The 13059-nt window shown below is 44.8% G+C and overlaps 1 protein-coding gene across 1 annotated transcript in view; it reads right to left on the minus strand.

Moving 5' to 3' along the window:
- STMN1 (stathmin 1) overlaps positions 1 to 5348 on the minus strand; it is a 30617-nt gene extending 25269 nt beyond the window's left edge. Inside the window, exon 1 of the mRNA XM_070383179.1 lies at positions 5237 to 5348. The gene's annotated coding sequence lies outside the window, so the exon portion shown is untranslated. The remainder of the gene's footprint in view (positions 1 to 5236) is intronic.
- Between the last annotated feature and the right edge of the window lie 7711 nt (positions 5349 to 13059).

Genomic DNA, 13059 nt, shown 5'->3' on the forward strand with positions numbered 1-13059 from the left:
AAAGAACACTGCAGTGGGTTGCTGTTTCCTCCTCCAGGGGATCCTCCCCCCTCCCAGGGATCAAACCTGCCTCTCCTGCATTGCAGGCAGATTCTTTACCACAGAGCCACCTGGGAAACCATCATCAGCACCATCCATGCTCAAAACTCTTGTACATCTGAAACTCTACCCCTATTAAACAATACCTCTCTCCTCTCCCCCAGCCCCTGGCAACCATCATTCTATTTTCTGTTTCTGTGATTTTGACTACCTGGTACCTCACATAAGCAAAATCATACACTATTTGTCTTTTTGTGGCTGCATGATTTCACTAAGCATAATGTCCTCAAGGCTCATCCATGTTGTAGCATATGTCAGCAATTACTTCCTTTTTAAGGCAGAGTTAAATATTCCATTGCAACATTTTGTTTATCCATTCATCCACTGATGGACATTTGGACTGCTTCCACCTTTTGGCTATTGTGAATAATGGTGCTATGGACACTTATGTACAAATATCCCTGCATTAAAAAAAAAAACAACACAAAAGCAAACCCCCAAAAGTACAAAGAAGAAAATAACGGTTACTCATATTTCCCATCACCTAGAATTAATCATCATTTACATTTTGACATTTGTTTCCAGTGTTTTCTTTATGACTGTGCAGTTTAAAATTCCTTAAGGTAGTAATGCAGTGTCATTTTTTTTTTAAAGAAAAAATTAGGAGTTACAAAGAAAGTTGAAGTTCCTGTTCACCTCTACTCACTCTCCCAACTCCCTGCCCCTCCTCCCCAGAGAAAGTCACTCTTGAGCTACGAGTATATTTTACAGTCCTTTCACTAAAAAAAAATTTTTTTTTTACATATGTTTGAAGATATCCTAGAAAATCCACAGTTCTGATATGTTGCAAAAACTGCATTATATGCATTATCCTATAACTTTGCTTTTATTTAATAGATTTTGAGCTCTATCCATGTCTCTGCATGTATGGATCTAAGTTGTTCCTTCTAACTGCAATATAGTTACTCATTATGAATACGGGCCCTATTTTATTTGTACTTTCCCTATTGACGGCCATTGAGCTGTTTCACTGGTTTCTTACTAGGTATGATCCTGCAATGGACAGCCTTCTTGAATACATGTGCAAGTATTTCTCCAGGGTAGAAACCAAGAAAGAGAATCGTCAGGGCACAGGGCATGAATATTTTCAGTTTTACTAGATAAGGGCAAATCGAGAGAATGCATTTCCCCACAACCTCACCAGTCCTTGATATGGTCTGCTTTTATTCCTTCTCTGCATTTTTTAAAATGAGAAGAATGAAGTCTGGGGCTGTACTGCTTTCTCGCAATCACGGAGCAGGTTAAGGACAGGGCCAAGCTTAGACCCCACTTCAACTGGCACCCAAGACACACGTTTTGCATCACTTTGCGTTTCCCCTTGTCAGCTCTCCATGGAAAATTCAGAAAAGCTCCCAGTGTAAGGGGGTGGGGGTGGGGGGGCAGGATGACTAAAATTCTCAACATGGTGATTAGACCGCGAGTAGAAATGACTGCAAATTCCTCCCAGAAAATGGCTTCACCCCGCAGATCCGCGCTCCCACCCGAAGCAGCTGCAACCTGCGGCTTTCAGAGCTGCACCCAGGGTGGTGATTGGCTCTTCCTCGGCCGACTCAGGGTGGGACCAGAAATGGCGTCTCCGGCAGCTGATTTTTCAAGGCAGCGGCTCTGTTCTGGGAGGAGGGGGCGGCCGAGCCTCGCTGGGAGTGGGGGTCCCCCCGTGGCCGCCCTGCATCCGAGCTGGACCGCAGCATCCAGCACCAGCCCTGGCGACACCTCCCAGCTCCTTGCAGCACCTCCAGCCGGCGCCCGGAGGGGCTGGAAGGGGGCGAGAGCCGCACGACGATTTCTCGCGGACCTCCCAGCCGCGCCCACCGGGGCTGCTCCGAAAGGGTCCATCCCGGAGCACAGGCAGCCGCCGCCCGCCGTTAGCTTTGCGGGAGACGAGGAAGGCTGGACCTACACTTCTCTCTAACCAGTCTCCTCCGATCAGGGTGTCAGCTCTGCAGCAGGGACCTCCAGGGAGGGCGACGACTAAGCTCTGCCTGGGCCCCTCCGAGTGGAGTCCGGTGAAGCTGGGTGAGGTCCCAGACCCCAAGCCTTTCCTAAGGGTCAGTCCTGGTGTGGGGTTGTGTCTCCCCAGGACCTGGTGGCCTGGTTTCCCTTTTCCTCCCCAAGGCAGGAAAGAGCAGTGGGACAATTTGAGGAAAAGAACAAAGCTGGCACCGCCCAGGTCACTTCAAGAGCCTGGAAGGCTCCCTTCCTCTCCCGGTTGGGATTACTTAGAGGGCTGGCATTTTCTTTTTTTTTCCCCTTTAAAATTTTCTTCTTAGCTACCACCTTTTGAGACCTTGCTATGTGCCAAGCACTGTACTAAGTGTATTAGCTCATTTCCTCCCCATGACAACTCTTAGGACAGGTTCAAAGGGGATGAGGAATTTCCCTGGGGTCACACCTATAGAGGGGCAACACTGGGATTAGAAATTTCTTCCATATCCTGTGTTTTTATTTATTTTTATTTAAAAAAGTAATTATTTGCTCACTTTTGATGATCTTACACAGATCCTTTTGGGAAAAAAAAAAAAAAGAACACTGCAAACATCACCATACTCTTTCTACTGAGTGGGAGGAATGAACAGGGCACTGTATTGCTGGTGAGAGTAGAAACAGGTAACACTTTTCCGGAAAGCAGTTTGGCCATTTGAATCAAGAGCTTTAAAAAACTGTCCACACCCTTCAGGGAAGAAATGGTCACCCTCTATAGAGATAGCCATAGCTATCAAGATGTAAAATGCATATTCCCTGGGACCCAGCAGTTCCACCCAAAGGCCTGTATTCTACAGATGGATGCAGTAACACATGGACAAAACGGCATATATGTGAGGACATTCATTACTGCACTGCTCGAATAGCAACAGATGGGAGACATCTAAAAATGTACCAATAGAATTGATTCGTTTAACCAGGGCACACCCATTTAAGGCAATTCTATGCACTATTTCTAGAAAATAAGGCAGTTTTCTATTTTACATGTGGAACAATCATCAAGAAATTTTAAGTGAAAAGAGAAAAAAGTATGTATATGATGTACTACTGTTTTTATATGAAAAAAGAGTGTATATATATATATATATACACATGTACATATATTTTTTTCCCTAGGAAAGATACACAAAAAGACAGGTGATATTGTTGCTTGTAAGAAGGAAAACCACAACTGAGGGACACATTTTTTTTCCCACTGTGTAATCTTTAGTACTTTTGGAATTTTGTATCATGTGCACATATTAGCAATTCAAAATTCAACTTAAAAAAAACAGATTCAGCAAAATTTCTATCTCTAGACCCAGTAATTCTCCTTCTCAGAATCTAGCTTAAGGAAATTATCAGATTTCAGACAGATTTATGCAGAAAGATATTCACTGGTTATCATAGTGAAAAAATGTAGGCAACTTAGAAGTCCAACAATGGAGAAAAAATTATGGTGTGTACATGTAACACTATCGTGAAATCATAAAAAGGATGTCTACAAAAATATCTTAGTGACGTAGGAAGATGCTTATACTGTTAAGTTTTTTTTAAAAAGCCAGGTAGAAAATTATCTATGCAGTATGCTCTGATCGTTGTAACAATAGCAGGCATAGACAATAATTGCCAAAAAGTGAACAGTCAGGACTGCTGTGTGGAGGGACTGTAAGTGATTTTGTTTCCCCAGATAGCTTTTTATACCTTTCCAGTTTTTTGCAGTGGGCATCTATGCCTTGAATGGCATTTAAAAAACAAAACAAAAACTTAAGAATAAAACCTCCTAGTACTTAGAAAAATTAAAGACATACACAGTAACCCACAAATTCTACTTCTAGAAATAAACCCTGCATAAATCGATGAACAAGTTTGCAAAGTGTTATTAATCACAAAAGATGGTAGACAACTCAAGTGTTTATGGAAGGAGACGACTTCAACAAGTACAGAACATCCATCATGCAGAATATGAAGTAGCAGTTATGGAGAATGGGGTAGGTAAACCAACATGCAAAAATCTGCAGAGTAACTAACATATTATCATAGCAGGGAAAGCAACTTGCAAAACAACATGGATGCTGTGGCTGCATTTATGCACAAAAAAGAAAAGCTGAAGCTCTGTGTGTTTGGACATTAATGTATGAAGGGCATTAAATTGTTAACAATAGCTCTCTCTGGCAAAAGGAATACACTAAAAGACTATCTTTGCTTTTGACTTGATGTATATCTGTGGTATTTGCATCTTTTATAAATGTGTTATATCATTTGTGTAGTTAAAAAACAGTAATAACATAGGAGGATAAGTACAAGCATAGAGAAAGTCGGAAAAGATACACAACAAAATTATCAGTACTTTCCAGCAGGCATGAGGGACTGGGATTTAAGGTGATGGGTCATTTTCTCAATTTACTCTATATACAGTGAGTTTTTTTCTGTAATTACGCCCACATGTGAACTACCTTCATAATTATAGCAGCAACATCAAAAGCCTGTCTGTTCGGCAGTAGCCTCTGCATTTCCCCGGCTCTCTGTTCTTCCTCCACGCTAAGGCTGTGTTCTCAGGTGACCTCCTTGTTGACACGCGACGCCCAGTAGCCCAAAGCCCCGGATGACACCAGGACCTCAGCCTCGTTTCTCCTCTTACCAGAGAGGAGGAACCCGAGATGCTGAGCCACAGCCTTCTGGCAGCTCGGCTGCGAAAGGGGACTCGGGCAACCTGGATTCCAGGCCCCTTCTCTCCCACCTTCAGTCTCCAGAGATAACCCACAGGAGCCAGGCAAGGGAGGACAGGGCTTGAAGCCACAAATTAATGATATCAGTGTAGCATCAAATGCGGGAACAATAAACCCCATCATTTACCGCGTTGTCTCTGGGCTCAGCTTCAAGCTCCCTTCCCAGACAATGGCTGGTCAGAGCCCCTGCCAGGTTTTCCGGAGAGACCGCGACAGAGCACGGGGCCAAATTGGCCTCCGGTGGCCAACACTCTGGGATTCACCTCCAGTGACTTATCACCTCCAAGGCGGGAGCTTGGGAACCCTCCCGGGGCCCAGGAGCTCCGGAAGATCTGTTTGCTCCAAAAGCTGAACAGGGCAGCGGGAGGGCGCTGGCCTGGAAGCAGAAAATCGAGGCTTGAGGCGCCAGAACTGCCACGTCTCCCTTTGTGACCCTGGCAACTCACCAGATCCTGGGAGTCTCGGACGTTGGGGGGCAGACAGGAGCCTCTGTATCTGGGGGAGAAAGGGCGGTGCCGAGCCCCTCCCCCACCAGGGCTGTCTCAATCCTGGATGTCGGCGAAGCTGCTGTTCCCTCTTCCCGCGCAGCTGCTGCCTGTCTGTCTCCATGGCAACCAGGCCAAAAGCCTGATTTGCCAGTGTCCAGGCTCTAGAGCTTACCTCGGAGCTGGGTTTTAGTGCGTCTTTCTGGAAGCCGGTCCATTGACACTCCCAGGAGCCTCCAACAGCATCCTCTAGCCATTGCGTGGGAGGCACCCTGGGCCAGCTAGAAAAAGCGCACTACTTATCCTTTATAAACCTCATCCCCTTGGAGAGAGGAAAAGCAGCCTTAGGCCCAATGGCCTTGTAATCGCTGGTAATTTGTCATTCAAACGCCCCGGTCCCTCTCCCTAGTTGCCCTGGGCTGCTAGTAGGGATTCGCAACAGATGGCTTAGGGGGCCAGGTCACTTGCACTGAGGTTCCCCCATCCTCAGTTCAGTTCAGTCACTCAGTTCAGTCTGATTCTTTCCCACCCCATGGACTGCAGCATGCCAGGCCTCCCTGTCCATCACCAACTCCCAGAGTTTGCTCAAACTCATATCCATTGAGTCGGTGATGCCATCCAACCATTTCATCCTCTGTTGTCCCCTTCTCTCCTGCCTTCAATCTTTCCCAGTATCAGGGTCTTTTCAAATAAGTCAGTTCTTTGCATCAGGTGGCCAAAATATTGGAGCTTCAGCTTCAGCATCAGTCCTTCCAATGAATATTCAGGACTGATTTCCTTTAGGATGGACTGGTTGGATCTCCTTGCAGTCCAAGAGACTTTCAAGACTTTTCTCCAACACCACAGTAAAAGCACCAATTTTTCGGTGCTCAGCTTTCTTTATAGTCCAACTCTCACATCCATACATGACTACTGGAAAAACCATAGCTTTGACTAGACAGACCTTTGTTGGCAAAGTAACATCTCTGCTTTTTAATATGCTGTCTAGGTCAGTCATAACTTTTCTTCCAAGGAGTAAGCGTCTTTTAGTTTCATGGCTGCAGTCACCATGGCTGCACTGCATGGCTGCAGTGATTTTGGAGCCCCAAAAATAAAGTCTCTCACTGTTTCCACTGTTTCCCCATCTATTTGCCATGAAGTGATGGGACCAGATGCCATGATCTTAGTTTTCTGAATGTTGAGTTTTAAGCCAACGTTTTCACTCTCCTCTTTCACTTTCATCAAGAGGCTCTTTAGTTCTTCTTCACTTTCTGCCATAAGAGTGGTGTCATCTGCATATCTGAGGTTATTGATATTTCTCCCAGCAATCTTGATTCCAGCTTGGGCTTCTTCCAGCCCAGTGTTTCTTATGATGTACTCTGCATATAAGTCAAATAAGCAGGGTGATAATATACAGCCTTGATGTACTCCTTTCCCTATTTGGAACCAGTCTGCTGTTCTATGTCCAATCCTAACTGCTGCTTCCTGACCTGCATAAAGATTTCTCAAGAAACAGGTCAGGTGGTCCGGTCTTCCCATCTCTTTCAGAATTTTCCAGTTTTTTGTGATCCACACAAAGGTTTTGGCATAGTCAACAAAGCAGAAAATAAATGTTTTTCTGGAACTCTCTTGCTTTTTCCATGATCCAACAGATGTTGGCAATTTGATATCTGGTTCCTCTCTTTTCTAAAACCAGCTTGAACATCTGGAAGTTAACAATTCACTTACTCTTGAAGCCTGGCTTGGAGAATTTTGAACATTACTTTGCTAGCATGTGAGATGAGTGCTATTGTGCAGTAGTTTGAACATTCTTTGGCATTGCCTTTCTTTGGGATTGGAATGAAAACTGCCCTTTTCCAGTCCTGTGGCCACTGCTGAGTTTTCCAAATTTGCTGACATATTGAGTGCAGCACTTTCATAGCATCATCTTTTAGGATTTGAAACAGCTCAGCTGGAATTCCATCACCTCCACTAGCTTTGTTCATAGTGATGCTTCCTAAGGCCTACTTGACTTCACATTCCAGGATGTCTGGCTCTAGGTGAGTGATCACACCATCATGGTTATCTGTGTTGTGAAGATCTTTTTTGTATAGTTCTTCTGTGTATTTTTGCCACCTCTTCTTATCTTCTGCTTCTGTTAGTCCATACCATTTCTGTCCTTTATCGAGCCCATCTTTGCATGAAATGTTCCCTTGGTATCTCTAATTTTCTTGAAGAATTTGCTAGTCTTTCCCATTCTGTTGTTTTCCCCCATCCTACTCCTTTCCATTCCCTCAGGCTCCTCACTGCTCTTTGCTGACCTGTGGCTGGATCCAGGAGTCCTACTATGGCCTTTCCAGTTCTAACAATACTGAAATATAAAATATCTTGATGATACCCTTTCTCAGAAGGTCACAGAGGGTCAGGCAGGTATTCAGAGCTTTATAGACCTCTCCCTTTGACATAGATCTGCTGAAGAAGGGATAGGCTACCCACTCCAATATTCTTGGGCTTCCCTTGTGGCTCAGCTGGTAAAGAATCCTCCTGCAATCCAGGAGACCTGGGTTCGATCCATAGGTTGGGAAAATCCCCTGGAGAAGGGAAAGGCTACCCACTACAGTATTCTGGCCTGGAGAAGTCCATGGACTCTATAGTCCACGGGGTTGCAAAGAGTTGGACACGACTGAGCGACTTTCACTTTGACATAGTAGTATTTGCCTAACTTCCTAATTTGCCTGGCTTCCCCCAAGGCCATGTTTAATTAGACAGATATCTTTTCCTATCTGTGCTCTGATACCCTGGCTATAAGCTTCCTAGAGGACAGGAATCTGCCTGCCAATGCAGGAGACTCCAGAGATGCAGGTTCCATCCCTGGGTCTAGAAGATCCCCTGGAGTAGGAAGCGCTAAACTACTCACATACGCCCGCATGCCTTGTGCATCTGGTTTCCCCTGCACATCCCCCTCCACCCCCGACTCTAGTAGCTTCCTTTTCATCTTCCCACTCGGGGACCTTCTCTAGCTCTAATTGTTGCTCATGGTACCCCTCTCTAAACTTCATAGCACTTCCGGACAGCTGAGTAAACGGTCTCCCCAATTGTGGTCATCTCTTTAAAAGCCCTCACATCTATGTGCTAATTATTTTTTTAGATCTGTCTTTCCTCGCTTCAAATTCCTCAAAGCCTGGGGATTTCCTTGGGTCCCGGTACTCACCACAGTATCTGGCAAAAAGGAAGTATTCAACAGACAATTTTCCATCACTGAGTGAATGAATGAAAGAAACAGTCTGAAGGCCACCAGTCCTCATTTTTGTATGAAGAAGTTTAGAATCATACTTTGCATTTGTCACCATGTTTTTAATGCCCTCAAAGCATTTCTGACATCACTCATTACGTTGATTCTCATCATACCCAAGAATCAGGCAGGGGGAGGAATAGGATGCCCTCTGGTACACAAGGACCCCAAGATGCTGAGAGATACAGCAATTTGCTCAAGGTCATGGGTTGGCTTCCTCATGTTCCTGTGACCTCCCACATGAAAAGGGACATCAGGAAAAGAAAGAGCACTTGAGGCCAAGGATCCTTTGGTCCTCTGAGGGAAGCCTTCCTTCTTAGCCAAAGCCCAAATCCACAGCCCAAGGAAAGAGGCATCTGAAACGATGAAAGCGCTGGGCTCAGAGCCAGCAGAGCTGGGTCCAGTCTTGGGGTTTCCACTTACTAGCTATTTGATCTTGGATATGTCATTTACTTTCTCTGAGCCCCAGTTTCCTAAGAAGTGGCATGTGTCTGCTTCACAGGGCGATTATAGGAAAAGCCACACTAACTTCTTCAGTTACTCAACTGTTTAAGGCCTTGCTGAGGATAAAATGAAATATCTGGCCACTGTGACATTGTATACCCTCTTCCTGGAAATGGCTAGTTGCTATCTGCTATTAAATGCTTCAGTCGCGTCCTACTCTTTGTGACCCTGTGGATGTAGCCTGCCAGGCTCCTCTGTCCATGGAATTCTCCAGGCAAGAATACTAGAGTGGGTTGCCATCTCCTTTTCCGGGGAATTTTCCCAACCGGGGCATTGAACCCACATCTCCTGCATTGCAGGCAGATTCTTAACCCACTGAGCCACCTGGGAAGCCCATCTGCTATTATTGTTATTATTATTTATGTGCCTATTAAGGTCATGAGTTCAGCCTCTGTTCTCATACAATCAACTTCACCTAGAGACAAGGAGATTTACCCCAAAGCTATAGACACTGCCATTCCTTTGCACTGTTTGATAAATATTCACTTGCCTGTTCTACCCACAAAATAAACTCCTCGGAGGTGAAGAATCTGCCTTTCTCAACTATTTCCAGGAACTGGTACAGTACCTAGCACACTGTAAACATTTAATAATCATAGCTGTTGTTTACTGTATACTGTGCTAGTCAATTTCTTATGTGTCAGCTCATGTAATCCTTACAACTCTACAAGGTAAAAATATCATCATTCCCATTTTACAGATGTAGAAACTGAGGCTCAGAGAGCAAAATAACTTATCCAGGGTAAGAAGGCTGGGAAATATTAGAATCAGGATTGGATAAAGGCTGACTAGCTTCAGAGTCTGTCTTCTTGCCATTCTTGTAGTTGACTCACTGCCTTCCACCTCCACTGCTGGAAACCCCTTCCTTCATACAGCCATTTCTCTAGCTGAGAGGCAAAGGCTGGCTCTGATTCTCTTTCCTGTACTATCTGGGGATCTTACTCCTGGTTTTCCCAGTAGCAGGATGAGCCACTTTTCCTTTTCCTTTCTTTATACCTGATGTCTGCATGGTGGGGGCAAGGATTTCTTATCACAAGTGCATGGAGGCTGATGGAAAAGAAAAGCTTCATCGTGATTAAAATGATGAGGAAGTCAAGGGACACTTCAGGCTCCCGTCTGTCCTCAGGGAGCCCTTGCATCCTAATCTGGACCAAGTCACTGACTCCCTCCCCGGGGGACTGATGTGATTGTCTGTAAAATGATGACAATCACACTGACCCTTCTGGGAAGGAGGAGAGGAGGTAGGTGGGAGGAATTAAAGCTTGGACATGAGGAGGTTAGAGATGAAAAAGCAAGAGTTTCAGGCTGAATTTAGAGCATGATATCATTCTTTTTAGAAGTCAAGAGTCTCTTTTAACTCATGTTTATGAAACTGCTTTTTGGAGTTTCTTGAATTTCTCATTTTGTTGATTTCCTATCTCTTATAACAAGAGTCAAAAGGGGGGAGACTTAAGTCCAGAGGGTACTTATGATGTAAGCCTTCGCAGGGAAACAAGAGACTCAAAAGGCTCACAAAGCCCTCCTACTACCACCAAGGAGTGAAAAAGATGGTGACCATAGAAGGAGGAAGTGGTGACAGCTTGGAAGGTGGCTTTGGCTAGCTGCAGGTATAGAAGAATTTTCAGTGAGAGACAAACAGGTCTTGGGTACTTAACAGAAGAGAGAAAAATGCATTAAACATTCAACCCAGTTATGATTTAGATGCAGCCGTGGGCAGAATAGCAATGAGCTCCTTATTTTAAGCAAGTGATAAAGAGATGAAAATAGATCAAGTGTGTTGAATCAACCCAGGTTTTTGCAATCAGTGAACTGGATCGACCACACCCTTCTCAGAGAGAGAAGAGAGAAATATGAGGAGTCTTTCTTGAAAAGGAAGAGCCTCTTTTCAGAGTGGAGTGTTCCAATTGCTGCCGAGTGACTTTCACCTAAATCTTCACTGGAGAAGGTGTAGACCCCGTGCTGGTGCTGAACTCAGAAAGGGAAGGAGATTCTGGTCCCTCCCCTTGGGCCTCTGGATCCAAGTAACACAGTCCAAAAATAAGAGAATCCTGGACTGGATGGACCCTCCAGGTCATGTAGCAAAAGCTATGACAGTGTTTCCCATGTATGGTTTTGATGCCAGATACTTTATATATATTATCGCATTCCAACATCCTCATAAAGTAGGTATTTTACTTGCATTGCCATAAATGGAGAGACTAAAGCTCAGGGTAAGGGTCTAGCCCAAGGTCACACAATTGAAAGTATAGAGCCAAGATCTGAACTTAGCTTAACAGGGGTCTGACCCCCAAACCCCTGTTTTCTCTACTACACCACAGAGATCTCTATTCAACTGCGACTTCTCAGTGAGACCTTCCCTGACTCCTGAAGTAGACATGTGCTGCCTTCTCCCTGGCGCTCTCTATGTCCCGCCCCTATTTTTATTTCTCATCTCAGCACTTGAAAGCATCTGGCTTGTGTTAGTCATTCAGTCGTGACCAACTCTTTGCAACCTCGTGAACTGTAGCCTGCCAGGGGCCTGTGTCCATGGGATTCTCCAGGCAAGAACACTGGAGTGGGTTGCCATTTCCTTCTCCAATGCATGAAAGTGAAAGGTGAAAGTGAAGTCGATCAGTCATGCGGGACTCTTAACGACCCCATGGACTGCAGCCCACCAGGCTCCTCCGTCCATGGGATTCTCCAGGCAAGAAAACTGGAGTGCGGTGCCTTTTCCTTTTCTAGGGCATCTTCCCAACCCAGGGATGGAACCCAGGTCTTCTGCATCGCAGGCAGATTCTTTACCATCTGAGCCATCAGCACTTAAAAACATCTGGCTTACTATAACTTTACTTGTTTGTTTGTTTACTGTCTGTGTTCTTCCCCTTACAACCTAGGCTCTATGAAGGCAAGGACTTTTACCCATAGTCCCAGTGTGTCAAGGAACAGCGTCTGGAAAAATGAATGAATTAGTCAGTGAATAAGTGAATGTGGAATAACCTCTTGCCTGACTTTCTACTGGAATGCTGGCACCAATGCCCTCCACTTTTGATAAAAAGCAACCCAATGGTCCTTTAGAAAACCTGAAGGTTCTAGATTCTGACAGACTAAAAGGGAGAATAAACAGACAGCAGGCCTGCATTTTAAAAGAAAGGGCATTTATATGAGGAGCTGACATCCAAGCTGTCAAAGTGGGTGAGATGCAGATACGAGGTGCTAGTTCACAAGTTAATTTGAGTGCACACAGGGATCTGTGTATGAGAAAATAAAACAGGTAATTAGAGATGCTGGGCAGACAACGGAGCTCAGTCTCTAGGAAGAATTAACAAAGCCATTCCACAGCTTTGTTTGGCATGGATCATGTGTATGCTCATTCGTTGCCAATAACTTTCTTCTTCATTTAGGAAGATAAAATGGCGGTGGGGGGTGGGGGGTGCACACAAGATTTCCCTGCAGCACAGACATTGACTGTAACAGAGAAGAGATTTACAAAGTCACTTTTTTTTTCCCACCATGCCACATGGCTTGCAGGATCTTAGCTCCCCAGCCAGGAATCCAAGCCAGGCCGCAGCAGTGAAAGCTCTGAGTCCTAACTTGGACCACCAGGCAATTCAGTGAAGTCACTTTAAAGCAGTAGTTCTTTAACTTGACAAAACTGATAACTTGGGGAAAAATTTCTTAACCTCAGAGGGGATTATATGAAATAATGTATGTAAAACCCTCAGTACAAAGCCTGGACCCTGGGGGCCACCTGATATTTACTATTAAATTAATATAATTTCTTGATAATCTAATAAACACAGAAAACTCTCCCCCCAGAAGAATGTACATTTGACCATACACTCAAAACTTTGCATATACTTTCAGAGGGGATGGGCACCTTCCAGAGGACCACTGAATCAGGAGTTAAGGACAAGTGCCTTAAAGAAACAGATGGACTCCCAGGCCAGCAACATTTGGCTGTAACTTGCTAGAATATATTCACACACTTAAACAGACAATGTAGTATATAGGACAGGGTTAGTAAACCTCAGGAGCACAGAAATGGAGAGTT

The sequence above is a fragment of the Bos mutus genome, chromosome 2, assembly GCF_027580195.1.
Source record: "Bos mutus isolate GX-2022 chromosome 2, NWIPB_WYAK_1.1, whole genome shotgun sequence".
Classification (NCBI taxonomy): Eukaryota; Metazoa; Chordata; class Mammalia; order Artiodactyla; family Bovidae; genus Bos; species Bos mutus.